General features: G+C 49.6%; 1 protein-coding gene across 3 annotated transcripts in view; it reads left to right on the top strand.

Moving 5' to 3' along the window:
- Nucleotides 1-12,046: 12,046 nt before the first annotated feature.
- The window catches only part of LOC142559990 (uncharacterized), a 37,280-nt gene continuing 32,002 nt past the window's right edge, over nt 12,047-17,324 (top strand). For 2 of the 3 annotated variants that reach the window (XM_075671723.1, XM_075671720.1), the window contains exon 1: nt 16,856-17,036. The gene's annotated coding sequence lies outside the window, so the exon portion shown is untranslated. Of the gene's footprint in view, nt 12,338-16,855; nt 17,037-17,324 lie in introns of those variants that run through there. The other variant, XM_075671721.1, reaches the window with a different exon arrangement.

Genomic DNA, 17,324 nt, shown 5'->3' with positions numbered 1-17,324 from the left:
GCCCGTACTTATAGCGAGAGGATGACTGTACCGGTCGGAAAGATGGGACCTGCGCAAATTTCTAGCTGGAACGTCTAGATCGTCCCGTCACCGTCGCCTCTTCTTCGAAAGAAGCCCAAGAGCCAGACTTTGAAATAAATCATCTGTCACACTATGGGGCAAAGACGAAGACAATGCTCCGCGTAAGACGGAAGACGTTTACTTGATTGTTTGCTGGCACACGTTTGCAATCATGAGAGTATACTTATGAACTTCCACATGTCCCCAATGCCTTGATAGCTTCAGCCTTCGCCGCTAGTCACATATGGACGCATATAATTAAACCTCCTCAGTAGCCGCTTCATAGATTCTTCGACGGCCATGGATGTCTATGCACACGCGTATGACTCGCTATAGCCGCGGTACAGTGAACTAGAATATATAAAGGTTCTATATGGTACACTCTAGCTGGCGCGTGTTTCATAAGCACTAAAGCCGCTGTACTCCGAGCGAGTCACCTGCGCTCCTATAGTCGTTGTGGGTGTCCCGAATGGCAGGCTTTTCAGACGCAAATATTCCGTCTTAGCCGGCGTTTCTGTGGACGTTATTTGCTTTTCCACTGGCATTCTTTGGTCTCTAGCACTCACAGCTCTTCACCGGTGTCGAGAGTCGCCTGAGCATTCCTTATAGCTAGCAACGTTGATGGTTGTCTTTCGTCCGATCAAAAGGCACTGCAGCACCAACCACGCCAAATGCGTCACATTGTGCATCATTTTCTGGGGTCCCGTGAGCAGAGCACCAGCCACTGAGGCATTACGAGGAAAGAATGCATAAGAGAGTGTGTGACGCAAGCACTCGGCCGAATACGCGGCCATTCGGCGCCGCTTTTCTTCAATTTCCATCCCGCGGGTCCAGGCGGGGACTGACACTCACCTCGTCGACTCGATGTGACGTCACCCGACGCGCCGCGACGGCCTCCAAAGCGCATGCCTCGGCAACCCCGCCGCTAATGGCGCGACCCCAACCGATTCTGCGCACCGATTGTGTGCGCCGCGCGTTGTAGTCGACGGACGTGCCAGGCGAGATGCATTCCGGGGCCACGCCTGGCAGTGAGGTGAGGCGGCGAGCGTCGGCCGTTGTTGTTGCGCGCGGTGACTGAATTCAACGTCGAGGTCGGCCGAACCACCGCGCTGACCACCAGAGATGGGCGGAGATCTCCACGCCGCTCGCTGACCGCCTCGCCGGACGCTGCAGTGCGCCGGCAACGCAGCGCGCGTGGCGATATACGACGCGAAACAAAGCGAAGGCGAAGGGCTTTGTTTCCGACTTGAAGCCACCCCGTCGTGCTGTTGCCGCGAGGAGAACGGCGATTCCGACCCAGCGGGGCTATAGCTATAAGAGAAACTGCGAAGAGATTTGCTAATCTCCGCGTCACATCTCTGTCCGCGTTCGGAAGGTTGGGTTAAGCGAGCGGCACACGTACTGCAATGGCAGCAGCCATCATCGCCTGTACAGCGTCGTTAACGACTTACGGACTCAACTTGGAAAAGCGGCAAAACCCTTGACTGAAGTGGGATTTTCGTTCGCGCGAGTAAAAAAATAGGGAAAGAGAAGAAAAGAGCCGGTCAAAGGCATGCTACCTCGTTGATCGCCCCAATACTGTGGCCTTAACCGAATAGCGATGTTCGGCAGTGGAAAACGAGTATACGAGGCTGGCGTAAAAGTTGAGATAACAAGAAAGGCAAGAATAAAGTAAGGAAATTAAGGTTAATGGAGCAGCACGCAGCCAGCTAGCAGTGGTCCAGAATGAGCAGTTCCACGAAGCGTAGTTGTGTGCGCGGCAAAACATATGCACCGCAGAAAATTATATGTGAGAGGCATACGAAGAAAAGGAAGATTCGAAGTAAGGATTCCAGAAATAATACTCAAGGCGGCGAAGCGGGCTAATTAATTGAGAGGTATCTGTATAGCGCAACAAAACAAAGACACAAGAAGAAACGAAGACAAGCGCTAACTATCAACAACGAAAATTTTACTTCCGGGATCGGTCATACTTATACCCGCAATCAACCACGTGCACACTATGATATCAGCCATGAGGACGCACTTACGTACATGACGGTATGAAAACAATACCGACCAACAAGCCCATATATCGCCGCCCTCGTCGATTTCAGGGCTAGTTCATTTCATTTATTTATCCTCGGTTTTCTGGATTGATCTCGCATGCACGTTTGCAGCGCGAACTTCAAAAACACTTACACAGAAGGAAACAAGTAGATTGGACGAGTGCTAGACATACACTGAGTTTATTACGCAGATACACGCAAATGAACAATATACAAGCGCGCACGCGCTAACACTACACAAGCAAGGATGCAAACGCACAGCGGTGACAGACTTGCTGGTGGTGATAGTCCTACTTGCGCATTTGCTTCTCTGTGTACCTGTAGTGCCCGTGGAACATGACGATTTCTTGGTGATATGTGCGTTTGCACCCTCGCTTGTGTAGCATTCGCACGTGCGCGCCTGTATTTTATGCCAGTATTTTTGTGTGTACCTGCGTGATCAACTCAGTTGATGTGCAGCGCTCGTCCAGTTTACTTGTTTCTTTCAGTATAAATGTTTTTTTTTTCAAATTCGCGCTGCAAAAACATGCGAGATCCAGAAATGGAGCTGCACTTTCTCATTGCTTGACATAAATTTCATTTATTTATTTTCCTCCTCTCCTGTTTATACTGTAGCCTGACTGCTCTCGATTATATTTTTTACCTGAATTTTTTCTTTAGAAGATTCGCAAATATATTTGTTTGTTTTTAAATTCATCACCGTTGAGATTTTCTTTCCACGCGTCACCGGATTCTTCGCCGTCCCCCTCATATGCCGCAGTTCCTGTCATCATCCCTGTCATCACAGAGAACAGCTGTTACTACACAGGCTGTTTACGTCTGTTTACGTAAGCGCGCACACACACACACACACACACACACACACACACACACACACACACACACACACACACACACACACACACACACACACACACACACACACACACACACACACACACACACACACACACACACACACACACACACGCACGCACGCACGCACGCACGCACGCACGCGCACACAAACACACACACGCACAACATAATCAAAATTGAAACGAAACTGAACGAAGAGATAACGTGCCGCATGTGGGGGGCCGAACCAAGATGTATCGCATTACGTGCGCGGCGCTCGAATAATTAAGCTACTTCGGCGACCATACTCACGTCCATTTCCTTGGGCGTTTGCGCATGTCTAAAGATACACATGTGGGAGTGCCAGCCAGCGTCGCTAGCAGGAACAAGCCAACGGCCAATAAATAAACCGTTGTAAGCTACCGCACGGCATCAAGGCAGCCAAAATGGTTTAAGAAATTGTGTTACTGGGCTAGTCGGTTCATTATGCTCAGGGGAAAAAATATAGAGCACTTCGCAGTATTCATATCTCTTTTTTTATCCCCTAAGCAGAGTGATTTCCCCGGCATCATCGTTTGTTTTCTTCCCATGATCGTAACTTGAGTGCTGAGCTCCAATTGCTTTCAGTTAAGCGAAAAGTAGCGCGCTTGCATCTAGCGGCGCCCTGAGGGAGAGTATACTCTCGGCGCAACGTCGTCGCAGGCGCGACTGCATTGAATGACCTTGGCTGCCTTGGCCGCAGCTGTACGGCGTGCCTGTGCCAAACCAAAACGCCGCCAATCTACTCCTGTCGGATGAAGTGAGAAAGCAAAAGCGACTGCAGCTTGACCCGACCGTGGATAACGCCACTGCGTAATGATGTCGCCACCGTCGATCCCTCGTGAATTCTTGAAGGCGCACACGCAAATGTCGGCCGAGGCGCGTAACACAGCTTTATCGCTCTCCAGGCGAAGGATGTCTATGTCACCTATGACAGTAACCTGAGGTCTCTCATTGCTTTCATTTAGGCGAAAGGTAGCGCGTTTGCTGTCTTTTTCCATAAAAAAAAGTGCCGTCATAATGAACGTCTCGGACGTAACCTTTTCGCAGAGCACACCTACATACGTACACATCAACATCAAAAGACCCACGTTCCTTTTTACACACCAAATCAGTTCTTCGTTCATTTCCCTGACCAGCAAGGAATGTAACACCCTATCCACTTTCATTGTTAAAAATTTTTCAACCACCTTTGTTTAACAGTGCAGTTCAACATTGTATTGGATGATTTATGTTTCCTAAACATTTACTTATGATTGTACTATCTTTTTTGTTGTTGTTTAGTAAGATATCTTTAACTTTCTCATGGTGGTTGTCATTTTTGCTTCTTGTGTCAATTTTGTTATTGTTTCTTTGTTGTTCATTTTTTTAAAGTTTATTATTACTCCAACATCTGCTGGTCGTTTGTGTTAAGACGTGTGAGCTTATATCAGCCTGCTCCCTACTGCAACACCATATATAGCCTTGAAGGTACGAAAATAAATAAATATATCTATGCTACATTCCTCAAACTGCATGTGGCTGACGATTCTAAGGCGGTTGCATGTGGCCTTCACAAAAGGGCTGCTACGAGGCCTATGAAAGCTAGTGTAGCGCTTTGGGCCCAAACTTGTTTTCTCTCAGAGTAAAAAAAAAAAAAAACGTCACCGCCAATTACGATACTCCCTAATGCAATATCTGAGCGCAGCTCTAAATGTGTTTTCATTTCTCGATATATTGGCTGGCGCGGACAATCTCTCTCGTGCGGCACGTTGCAAACGGAGCGCAGTGCGGCGCGACTGCCTCGCTAATCGGGAGATCGCGAGAGCCAGCGCATGGGTGACGCGTGGGCGCGAATCACAGCAGCCGCCGCAGACAGACCACCGCTAACTCCGCTCATGCAGCGCTTTGTTTCCATACAGACGACGCGCGCTACTCTCGCGCCACCTCGTAGACATCGTCGCCGCAAAGCAGATATTCTAGAGGACGCTGGCAGAGCCCGTCTTGCGCGGCACTACGCTTTTCTTCTCACGCTTTCGCCACATCCTCCTCCTCCTCCGCTTTCCTCATCGCGCTCATCTCGCTATCGCCCTCTTTCATCTAGCCTTGCGCTCTGCATTCGCTTTCATCACTCGCTGCGCGCGTTCGCACGGTTACGAGGGACAACGTCGGCACTCGCCGCAGGTGCGGGTAAGAGCTGCGCTCTAAAAATTACTAAGTGATTCAATCTCTAGTTGACGCCGACGAAAGAAAGTCTTCCTCAGCAAATGGGGATGGAGGCGGGGTGTATGTACTAACCACATCATTTATCGTTGCAGCCGCGCTGTAGCGGCAACGTTTGATCGACGTAAAGGAGAGGCTAAATCGCCTTCCAAATTTTTGTCACCGTCATCATCATCATAATCATCCTATACCCAGTAGAGGCCCCACTGGCACTTTAAGCTTGGCTGTCTCCGGCATTGGCTAATGAAGGGGGGTTATAAACAGACACCCCGTACGGAAAAGTGGGACAAACTCGTCATGAAAAACTTCGCCCTTAAAGAAGAAGCTTCCGACTCGTTTTGAAAAAGGCGTGTAGAACGACGGACAAGGTCAAGAAGGAAGACAGGACGAGCAATTTCTGCAATTAAGACGTAATTTCTGTATAATAAGTTTAATTTTCAACAATATACGGTGCCCCTCTAGAAAGTTTGAACTCTCGCTTACGGGACTGCTTTGTCGAGTCCTTCGATTCGACTTCACCTACAGAAGTCAGATCTGGCTCCGTCCCCTTTATTCTGCAATGAGAGTGAGCCTATTGAACATTTCTTCTTAGCTTGTGGCCCTTTTATCTCCTAAATGATAATATTTTTGGTAGAGCATTTTCGAAACCTTGGAGTAAACTTGATTGTTCCATTGGTACTTTCCTTAGGTGCTGCCGAATGTTTATAAGTTTCCTGAGCGAGGCAAAAAAATATTGCATGCTACTTTTTCTCCCTTTTCCTATGTTCAGTTGTTTTTAATGTAACCTTAGCTATTATTTACCTCACATCTGTATCAGCTAACTCTAAAATATGAAAGCACTCCTTTATTAATTTATATCTTTCACCTGTTCCCTGCATTGAAAGCCACTTTGAAACATCACTTCCAAAACAATGCTGAGGTGGAGCACACTGTGCAACAATTCCTTGCATCGTATAAGGCACCGAGTTTTGCCAGCGTGGTTTCTTCGAACATATTTGCATGCTACAACAAATGGCTCAATGTCGGTGGCGACTATGTGGAAAAATAGTGCAAGGTGTATAGTTCATGATGCCATGGTGTATTTTTCTTTGTTCAATAAAGTTTCCGTGTGAAAATAAATAACAAAACTTACTTTCGGAACGTCCCTCGTAGGTGTCGTCATACTGCAAACTGAGACAGTCTAAGTTTGCGTAACCGCCGAACGCATGTCACACACAGGCGTGTTTCTTTCTTATTGCTTGTCTTGGCGTGTTTTGAGATATAGGAAAATACCTGACGCTGTCTGAAGCCACATCAATCCAAGCTAGTGACATCGCAACCCACTTGTGTGTTACCGTAGGCTAGGACTTCGTACATAAACATCGACAACCATAATATCAGGAAGGCCACCGAGGTAATGACCGAACCTTCCTGCCGAGCTGATATGACGGAGTATCGAAAGTCTACAACACCACCCACTTCCAGTGGAGAGGACTAACAGGTCAGAAATAGGCTAACCATTGTTAGCTGGGGTAAAGTTGGTTTAGCTGTCAGAAACGAAGAAGTCATAGTTTGGCTTGAAGCTCGCAGGCACGACGCCGTCCATGTCCGGACATGGCATGATTTCCGCTGTATTCTGAAACCGGAAGTATACACCGGAGACCTATAGCCACAAACCAGCCGCGTCTCCGATAAAAAGGAAATCTAGGAGTTTGCAAGACGCAGTACTGGAAGGATTTTCGCGCAGACAATTGGAGGGCAGAGGCCCCGAAGGATCGACAAAAGAGCACCGCGCCGACGATTCCAAAATGAAAACCGTTGACTTTCGCGCGCGAACGCACGAACGAACAAAGAGCGCGAGAGGTGGGCACCGCAATTCAAAGCGGTCGTCGAGTTGGAATGCATCACGCGCGGGAAGTGCTGAAGGCCGTTTCCTTTCTTTCTTTTTCTTTTCTGAGCGGAAATGCTTACCCAGGGTTAACTGAAAGCAATTTTCGCCATCGTCACGTTGCGTTAAAATAAGCGGTCGACTACGCCCGACCGACGCTGAATGCAGGGGAAATGGGATAACGACGAAAACGTGCGCGCTCGGCCCATTTTAACAGCAGCAGCGGGAGAAATTTGAAATGGCAGCGAAACAAACTGGCCTTTTATTAAGCGTTTGCGGAAGTATGGGTGTGCATAAGCGCTTCTTTGCTGCTCCTCTGCTGTGACGGCTACCTTCCTGATTTCTTGATTTCTAGGTGCCTATCGCGTTCTGATGCTCATCGAGAATTTACGCCAGGCCGCGACGGCCGCATTCTTTCTTTCTTTCTTTCTTTCTTTCTTGATTCATTTAAGACAATGAATAGATTGTCTTAGGGGACGTGGCTAAAGTCAAACATTTGCCTGACTAGGCCGTGCGTTTTTCGACCGGCGCGCGTTTTTCGCACCGGATCTGGCCTTCAAACCACATACTCGTCCCACGTCACGCATCTTTTTTTTCCACACTATCCTGTGGAAAGACAATCACTGACGGAACTTTCGTCCAAGTTCATTAGTCAACCTTTATCTGAAACGGTTCGCTTGGAATTGACCACGGCCGGACCGTTGTCGCAGGCGTGATATTCTCATAAAGGCTGCCGTCAGATGTTTGCATGAGAGCGGTCTTGATTTGAGACTCCGTAGAGTCTTAGTTGCTCCAGTTGATCCATCACCATTGTCGCCTTCATCGGCAGTATTTCGCTCTCGCTTTATGTTCTTACTTCCACTTCTTTTCCCAAATGCTGAGTAGAATTGATTCACATTGATTCACACATCGATAACGTCCATTCAGGCCGACCTCTCAGCTTTCCTACCTTAATAAATGTCTATCTCTCCCTCTTCCCTCTAGTTTTGCTGAACTCATCTCAGTTCTTCACAGTATTTGTGAACAAGGTTGCCGCTACAAAGGCATAAGGTATACGTACTCTTAGCCTTTATTTATTCAGCCTTGTAATTTTTATCGCTTCCCGATGTCTTTGAGTCGCTTACTTCACGCCATGACCTTAGCTCTGTCGTCCTTGATGCAGCAGTTTGGCAGTAACGCCTGAATGTCATCGGTTTTATTAAAAAGGTGCTTCGGTTCGTGTCGCGGGCGGATTTAAAAAAAAGAGCACCTTTTTGCGAAGCACCTGAAGGCGCAAGGATCTAGATGAACCATAGACATCACTAACCTGTGTGTTTCGTAATGTTTCTTTGTTGCATGAAAAATCTCCATCCCAAATACTTTTTTTCGCGTGCTTATATTTCGGGAAAACGTAATGTAAAGAACGCACGATGATATTAACACGCGCATAATTAAGGAAAAAAACATTCTTCAGTGTATTATAGTGTACCTACGGCTTCAAGTTCTGGAAAAATGCGCTGGAATAATTGTTACCACCTGGGTCCAGTAACCTGCCGTGAAAGCTCGGTACACTAGCATTTTTGCATTCAATTCCGCTCGGAAGGTGGTCCAGCCGCAGAGCCAGGGATCGAACTCACGACCATCTCGTGCTAGCCATAGTCGTCAGAGCCAACGTCATAGCCACTGAGTCACCAAGTGAGCCAAGATCAGCGAACAGCGATTGCAGCACATCAACGTAATTTCCTTTGCGTGTATTCTGCCCTTCGGGATCAAAATGTGTAATGTGGCTAGCACTCTTAGGATGCGTCCCTCCCTTTCCAGTATGTATGTATGTATGTGTGTATGTATGTATGTATGTATGTATGTATGTATGTATGTATGTATGTATGTATGTATGTATGTATGTATGTATGTATGTATGTATGTATGTATGTATGTATGTATGTATCTATCTATCTATCTATCTATCTACGTGTCCGGATCTAACTAGTTTTCTTTCACGCCAACTTGGGTCTCTGGGTATGTGCCACTGGGTAGTGCCGCTGTTCGTAATAGTCATCCTAACGTGCAAAACATATCATCACCAATTACATTCGCCGTGGTGGTGTAGTGGCTTTGGTGTTGCGCTGCTGGGTCGCGGGATCGAATCCCGGCCGCGGCGGCCGCATTTCGATAGGTGCAAAAACACCCGTGTACCATGCATTGGGAACACACATTAAAGAACTCCAGGTGGTCAAACCTGGAGCCACCCACTACGGCGTGTCTCATAATAATATCGCGGTTTTGACACGTAAAATCACATAATCCAATTAATTGTTAATCACCAATTACAGACTCATCATAAGATAGAACGCGAATCACAGTAACGTCGGCAATCATCTAACAAATTCGGGGGTATTGCATTAATATCACGATATCGCTGTAGTGGGGGGACTCTGGAACAATTTAGACCACCTGGGGTCCTTTAATGTACACCCAATGTTCGGTACAAAGGGTTTTTACATTTCGTCCCTATCGAAACGCGGCCGCCTCGGCCGGGATTCGATCCCGCAACCTCGGGCTTAGCAGCGCATCGCCGAAGCCACTGCGCCACCACGGCGTGTGGCACTCATCTACAAAGTATGGATGCGCCGTCAACTTGTTGCATAAGATTTTCAAGACGGAGCGGGAATGTGGTCCGTGCCGTCCGGTTGACCAAGTCTCGTATCCGGTAAGGACGAAGACACATGCGGTGAAGATACGACTTCGATGGACGGTTTGCAGCAATTGACATTCATCCACGGAAAGAGGTGGAGATCTGCCTCCCGCGGTAGCAGAACGCGAAACTCGAAGAGGTGTCGCTATATCCCCCACTGTGCGCGGTTGAAATAGCTGCATTCACACGAACTCTTCGGAGCGATATCGCGTCTTTGAGGTTGAGGCCACCTGAATGGTGTGGGCCATGCGGAGGTACTGGCACGTAAGTAGTACTGTAACCGTGCAGACCGCCACTAAATTGCGCTTGTTTGCTTACGCAAATGGAGGCGCGGCCGACACTAGAGAGCGAGAAACTTGACGATCGCTGCCGTCACTCTTGGCTACTGCTGTTGCAAAGCGGACCAACTCGCTCGCGATGACGACAAGCTGCCAAAGGCGCCTCTGACACCACGGGGGCCGGAAATAGGCCCCCGTGGTGTCCCCCTCCTCGTCCCAGTCGGTCGGCGTCGTCCGTCTAGCGACCCGAGACCTTGGAGCGTGGCGGCCGTCCACACAACAGGTCTGACCGCTAGACACTCGCGGTGCCAACGCGACGACCCCGGCGGCAGACAATGCGCGAAGCCCAGCCTCGGGGCAGGCAGCTGGCCGATGGGATCTCGCGCAAGCACGAACTGTGGCGATGTCGCCGAAGCAGCCTTGACATCGCGATGCCGCAGAAACGAATACATGCCGTGAGAGTACGTACTATTCTCGGCACAGAGTTTCTCACGAACATTACTACAGAGAACTCTGGCGCCACCATCGTTCGACTACCATGAAAATGATGGGCACAGTTCATCTATTTGATTATTCTTCGTGCTTGTGGCTTCGGAATGTTGAATTGAATTATGGGGTTTTACGTGCCAAAATGCCTTTCTGATTATGAGGCAAGCCGTAGTGGAGAACTCCGAAAATTTCGACCACCTGGGGTTCTTTGCCGTGCACCTAAATCTAAGTACACGGGTGTTTTCGCATTTCGTCCCCATGGAAATGCGGCCGCCGTGGCCGGGATTCGATCCCGCGACCTCGTGCTCAGCAGCCCAACACCATAGCCACTGAGCAACCACGGCGGGTAGCTTCGGAATGTGGCAGGTATGCCTTGCTGCGACCTCGCTAAGTGTAACGTGGGCCGCGGCTCTTAAACAAGAACGAACTTTAATTCATTTCAGCCTTCATTGGATGTTCGGTTCTGTCTAAGATCTGTGTCGGCCTGTGCAAAGGGCAGTGGATGTACAGCAAACATGTAATGAGCTTCAGATGTCAACCGAAAAGCCCATTGCGGAGGAAGCACGAAGAAAACCACAAGCGAAACCTACGAAAACTTCACATCTCCACACCTCCTATATAGCCTACATATCTATATAGTCGAAAGCGCAGTTAACAGCTCCGTGGGAGGCGATTCCGTCTGCTATATACTCGTTCTTTTTTACCTATCGTCCTGGACTGCCCAAGAAGCTGCTTACGCCAGCGCTCATTGGCAGAAGGCAGCGCCTATGGCAGGCCTGGACGATCCTGGTCTACAAATCGAAGATAGCTACTGATGGAAAGGGAGTATTTATATTGAGAAGGTCTTCAGGCGAGCAGTAAGGATTGCAGCGTTCGCTAAATTATACCTTCCGCACATGCTGGAACTGCAGAAGTCAGTACAAGCAGTCCGGGCGCTATGCAGTGTGCATAACGCTTGCACAAGTGTCTAGTACCGTAACGTCTACCTGTAAGACGGTGGCCGTTACAGTACACCCTAGAATTCATACGTCCAGATTCGCAGAAGACTGGCGCTGTTAGCAGCAGCAGAAGCCAAACGCTTGCCCAAGACAGAGGCAACGAAAGAACGCTTTAGGAACGGGCGCACCATTGTCAAGACGAGTACCAGATGAACGAAGGCAGTCGCTGACAGAACGTGTCCTCTGCAAGACGACGAACGACTGGATGCCAAGGTTCGAGTTTTGGGCGCGTCGACACGGCATCGCGTAGTATCGCGTTACAGCGTCCCGACGCTGGGCGACCGGCCCGCATTGTTAGCAGCGAGTGCAGAAACACCAGGTATGCGAAGTCTTGCTCGATGCAGAGCATGCCAACGGAATCAGCTAGAAGGGCGGCGGCGGCTGCAACGTTCCTCTCAGCGAGCGAGCGGGCCGCCGTGTGCCGCTGCCAGGGACGGCGAAGAAGGACCGATGTGGGCCAGACTCGACGAGCGGCCGGCTCGAGCGTCGAAAGCGAAAGGCAAGCAGGCAGGCAACCCACCTGAGAGGCGAGGGCGAAACTAGGGCAGCTCGCCGCGAAAGAGGAGGTATATAAGCGCAGGGTCCGGCAGCATGCGGAGTAGTTGCCGTGTGTCTCTCTTCTCGACTCGTTTTCTCTTAAACCGCCGCCGGGTGTTTTCGGCTGTCCCCTGCATTTTTCACACAGTGCTGTGTGCGCGGTGGTCGAAAAGCGCCCAGCGACCAGCCACTCGCACGCTTCTCCTGTGACTCGTCTGCTTGCTACGACGACCGCTGATAACGGACTGTCTTCTTCATCTTCGCCGCATCTTCGGCGATCTTCTTCTCACCCCAACCTCCACTCAACGGTAGGTATATACATCGGATGTGAATGTGACCCTCGGGCTAAAACCCTGCGCGCGAACAGTTGACGGTGGTGAATGGGAATCTGCCGCAGAAAACATACGCGCTCTCTTCTGATTGTGGAGATACCGTGAATGCCGCGGAGAAGCCATCTGCTGCGCTTTTGTCAGAAATCTGAGGATGATGCTCAAAGCATATGGCGATGGAAAGCACCGATATTTCCTTTTCTTTCTCTTCCTTCTTTTTAAATTTTTCTCGGGAACGCGTAGATTTTGTTGTGGAGCTTACCACGGATTGTGTTGCTTTGAGAACGTGCAACCAAGAGGTTACGTAACTTACCACGCCGTTGATCCGAGCTGACCTCACGCGGGAGTTACTCTGGAGCCACACAATGTGATCGTATCATTTTGCTTTCAGTGAAGTTCGTATACTCCGGTATTCGTGGAAATGATAGCAAAACGCTGAACTTGCCCCCAGAGTGACAACTTCCGTGTACTTTTCCGTAAAACCTAATCCGATATCAGTAGCGGCGGTATACGTATTTTGCATCCCACTCTTTTAATAAGGTTCTCCTTGTATGCTTTCGTCATGGAAACAGAACACTCCCTCATAGTGCAATTCAGCGCCAATTGTGGCCTAGCAAACGTCAGATTAGAGTGCGCAGCGAAGCGTGAGACCATTTCACAGGTATTCAGGAATCGCGCGATCAAAAAGAATGAGATTGGGTTCCTTGCGCCCCAGTGTACCAGGCTCGTTATCTAGGAAGGACGACGTCCATTTCCAGGGGCTCTGGTCCACTTCCAGTAGAAGCATGTATATTTTCCCAGCAACGAACAAAAACGGCGCGCTTATCTAAGCATATTTGCTGAGAACCTCGTTATTACTGATATATACCTTCGACAAGAGCATGAATAAGTGGCGTACCTCAGCAGCTTTCCCCGCACTCCCATAGGAATAGGAATATCAGTGGCATCATATTAAACAATGAGCCGGGAGATACTCATCTTCATTATGCGAGAAATACGTAGACCAGCAGAACTTTTGCGGAATCTTTCGTTCTATCCGAATAAGTCACGACATCTCTCTCTCGGCAGAACGAGTCGTCATTCCGTTATATATAATAGGGCACTTAACAATGCGTCGACATTGCAGTAGCGGCCATTGTCCACAACACGGTCGACACTGGTATGAGGGAAACGCAAGCCACTCGAGACAGACATGGGTAACGAGTCGCATTCAAAGGTTCCCAGGTTAACCAACCGTCGCCCTATGCAGCAGGAATGATGCGGCACATGCGCATGTCTGCCGCGCGCGCGATCCCATCAACGCCTTCAAGTTTTCGCAAACCGACATCCCCCCAGCTACTGCTTGGTCCTTGCCCGGATACGTGAATCGACCGCCAAACGTGCTCCGACAGCAGGCTCGAGCGATGACCTTTTCGGCGCCGGCAGACGTTCGCACGCGATGCGCGCCGCATGCATAAAGAGCGCCCCATCCCATGCAACACGCCTTCCCTCGCACCAACGGATGAAGAATCCCAGCTTCGTTCTCATTTTCCCAATCGGCCACCGGCATCGTGAAACAGTCTGCGTGCCCGCTACACTACTGATTTTGCCGCTGCTGCCGCTCCGGTGGGGCGTATAGCATTATACGCTGCAGGGTGTAACGTGTACACAGGATCCGCTTCCGCGTGCCTCGGGTCTTTCGCGCTTCGCGTCGGCGAGTTTTGTACGGAGATGAGAGATATCGGCGGGCAGATACTCGGGCGCGTATGAGGGCGAGAGAAACACAGAGGACAGGCACAAAGCGAGGCATCGCATCTCTTCCTATTTGTCAACCCATCGATCCCCGCGTCGCAACGTCGCGGATCCCCGTTATTTGCCCCATAGAGCAGGGCAGCCGACCGAAATTTGTTCTCCAGTTAACCTCTTCCCCCTGCCTTCTCGCTAAAGAAACCTCCTCTGTCTTTCACAACGCGAGAACTCTTTTGCGTTGTATATCGCGAGATTAGGAGACTGCTGAAAAAGCTGTGATGGGCTCGCAGAAAAAAATAAAGCGCCTGGAAAAAAGAAGGTACCAAGGTCTGCCAGCGTTTACATTGAGCGTGTGATATCGCTCCGTACTCGTTCAAGCAAATCAGTGTCAAACCACGTGTTTCGTCCCAAAAGATACTCTGCGAAGCTTTGTTGCTATAAATGAAAAAGCACCACAAACAGGTGTTTCAGATCTGAGAAGTAATTACAAGACCAGCTTGTAGATTTAAGACTGTTTGTACCAGTATAACAAGATCGTCTGCTTACCGCTCTCAAGAACAGAAGACCACGAAAGAATGCATTTAGTAGATGAAACAGTGCCTCAAACGCCACGAAATTTAGGAGGTAATTATAAGAACCGGGGCCCTGTTCTGGTCATTGTGTAATTCCTTCATGTTGCCGAGTTCGCCAGCGTGTCAGCACTGATTGGCACAAAAAGTGGCTGCGGCATCTGTGATTGGCTCAAAACGCCGCAATACCGCAATTGCACTTTAATGGATCTGTCCGATATCGTCTGTTGGTCTCGTCTGCTTGCCGAATCGGCTGCTTGCTGCAGTCGAGAGCAGAATTAGACCCTACAGCGCGGGCACAGGCCACGAAAGAATACGCTGAAAACATGTACTCGACTCTGCTGATTGGCCTACGCGGGCTGCGCCGTTTGCAGCGCTGCCCGAATTTGCTACGACAAAGTATGCCTGCAGTGCAAGTGAGGCTGCTCCTCCAGCAGTGGCTAAACAACATAGGCGCTGGTAAGGAAAGAAGGTGGCAGAGGGCGCGCCGTACTCCTGTGCTTTATATTTCCGCGGAAAGACCGGTTTTCCTTCTTTATCGTCTGTGAGTTTTTTCCGTCCACGGCCCCCTGACAACAGCAGCAGCAGCCGGCTCTTTTGGATTTTAGTTAGGTCACCGTGCCGCCACCGCAAGATAGGTCGAGGAATCCTTACTCTCCCCTAGATGGGCGTGATCCGTTGAGGAGAGGACTGCAGACTGGTTCTTGGTCGCGCAGCAGAAACAGCTCACGGTATATGACGAACGCCAAAACACCTGGCTCGCAGAGTCGCGATCCGCGATAGGGCATGCAAAACGCGTTTGCCAAGCGATCCACGTCACTTCTGCAGCGGTGCAAAGCAGAAGGCATTGTGTAACATTAGGAGAGCGAATGCGGAGGAGGTTTTCCGTACGGTGTGTGTCGGGGACGACGACAAATATGTTGTTGGAATTGTGACTTCTTCAGCAGTGCTTAAAGAAAAAAATTATCATGGAACACTCAATACGTTTTGCGCATTCTAATAGTTTAAAAGCAAGCTCGATATTAATGTTTCGTATAGAAACTAAATATAGAAAAGACACAGGACTCGACCAATGCCGTTTTAACAATCGGCATGCTCGGTGTAGACTTGCACTAACGGTCTACAGAAATTAAGAAGGTTACGAACGATCATATAAGCTATCCTCGAATAAAAATACGGAACGGAATGCGGCTTTGCTGTCATCCGGGAGCGCTTAGCACGGCAACGCCGGTTCTTTTGCATATGTAAAAAGCAGAAAAAGGTTCGCTGCACACATGCTCTCCGACTATTTGCTACGAGCTCATTGTACGGAAGACGGTTTTCTTTCAGGCTACCAGCAAATTACTTAATTTTTATCTATATAGTCTGATGCCCGAATTTATCATTCACAGAAATGCAGACGCTGAATGCGACATGGCGACATTTATTGTCCTGTCTATTTAGCCTGCTTGAAAGAGATAAATGTTAATGTTTTCTCTTCTTCTCCGATTCGAAAAAATAAAGAGAAAGAAAAAAGGTGTGCAGGAGGAAGGCCACCCGTAAACAATCACGCGACTTCACAGAAAACTGCTGCCCGTCCGTCACAGTCCTGGCAGCAATAAGCATTTGAGAACAACCAGACGCACGAGTTCCGAAAGTAGCGCTGGCTACCCAGCCGTAACAAACCATGGCGACCAAAAAAAAAAAGAAGTGCATCGGGATGTATCCGTTTGCCTTCGCTGATGGCACCAGGCTCACGAATAGACCGGACATGCCTCATTACTATATACATCAAGCACTCGTTATACTGTGCGACAAAAAAGTGTCAGGATGACCAGACAACTTTCCAGGCTGTCTCTCTCGCTCTGGCACGCACACACAAGTATGTACACAAAGATACACACGTTCGTTAACACCTGGTTAGGCAGGAAGTATACCGGGATATCCGCTGGCCCCCGGGACATCCCCGGATGTCCACAGTTCTTACACAGGTGAACACAATCTCCAAGAGGAGCGGCGTTTCAATCTCCCCAAAGCTATAGCCGAACATACAAGCGTGCAGTGGCGGCTACTTTTAGCAGGCAGGGGCGTTTCTCTCGAGTTGGCCAGATCGAAGAACACAACGGCGGGCGACGCGCGGACCGACCAGCCGATTCATGCGTTGCGACGCTTATATTTAGAAGTACGCCCTCCGGGACTTACACACGCGCACGCACGCACTCGCGCCAAGAGTACGCGCGCGCGCCAAGCGGAGTTTTGCCGGCGGGACTTGCACCAGCGGGAAGACGTGGGCGGCCCGCTGACCCAGACGCACTGAACCGGCGAGCGAGCGCGCTGGAGCGGCTCTGGTTGCGCCGTGTTCGTGCGCTCTTTCTGGACGGTAAACGCTGCAAGCTCCACAGGTGGGCAAGCTCTCTCTCTCTCTTTCTTTTTTCTTTAAGTGTAACCCCGAGGCGGCGAAGCTAGCACCCGTTTTGTTCTTCCTCGTCCTCGCCCGAGACCCCAAGAGGCGTAGCTTGCACGTCAAGTGGTGTCACCGAGTCCTCTGCCGTCGCGACGCATCGTAATGAGAAGCGATATATCAGGGCGGATGAAGCTAACAAGAATTATTTGAACGAAGCAAATCGAGCACTCTCAGCTGAAGAGGTCCATTTCTACATTTGTCATTCCGTTGAAGCCGTATTTCCTAA

This window comes from Dermacentor variabilis, chromosome 10 (genome assembly GCF_050947875.1).
Source record: "Dermacentor variabilis isolate Ectoservices chromosome 10, ASM5094787v1, whole genome shotgun sequence".
In the NCBI taxonomy this organism is placed as follows: Eukaryota; Metazoa; Arthropoda; class Arachnida; order Ixodida; family Ixodidae; genus Dermacentor; species Dermacentor variabilis.
Note: the sequence above shows the minus strand (reverse complement) of the source record. Positions and strands in the feature narration are given on the sequence as shown.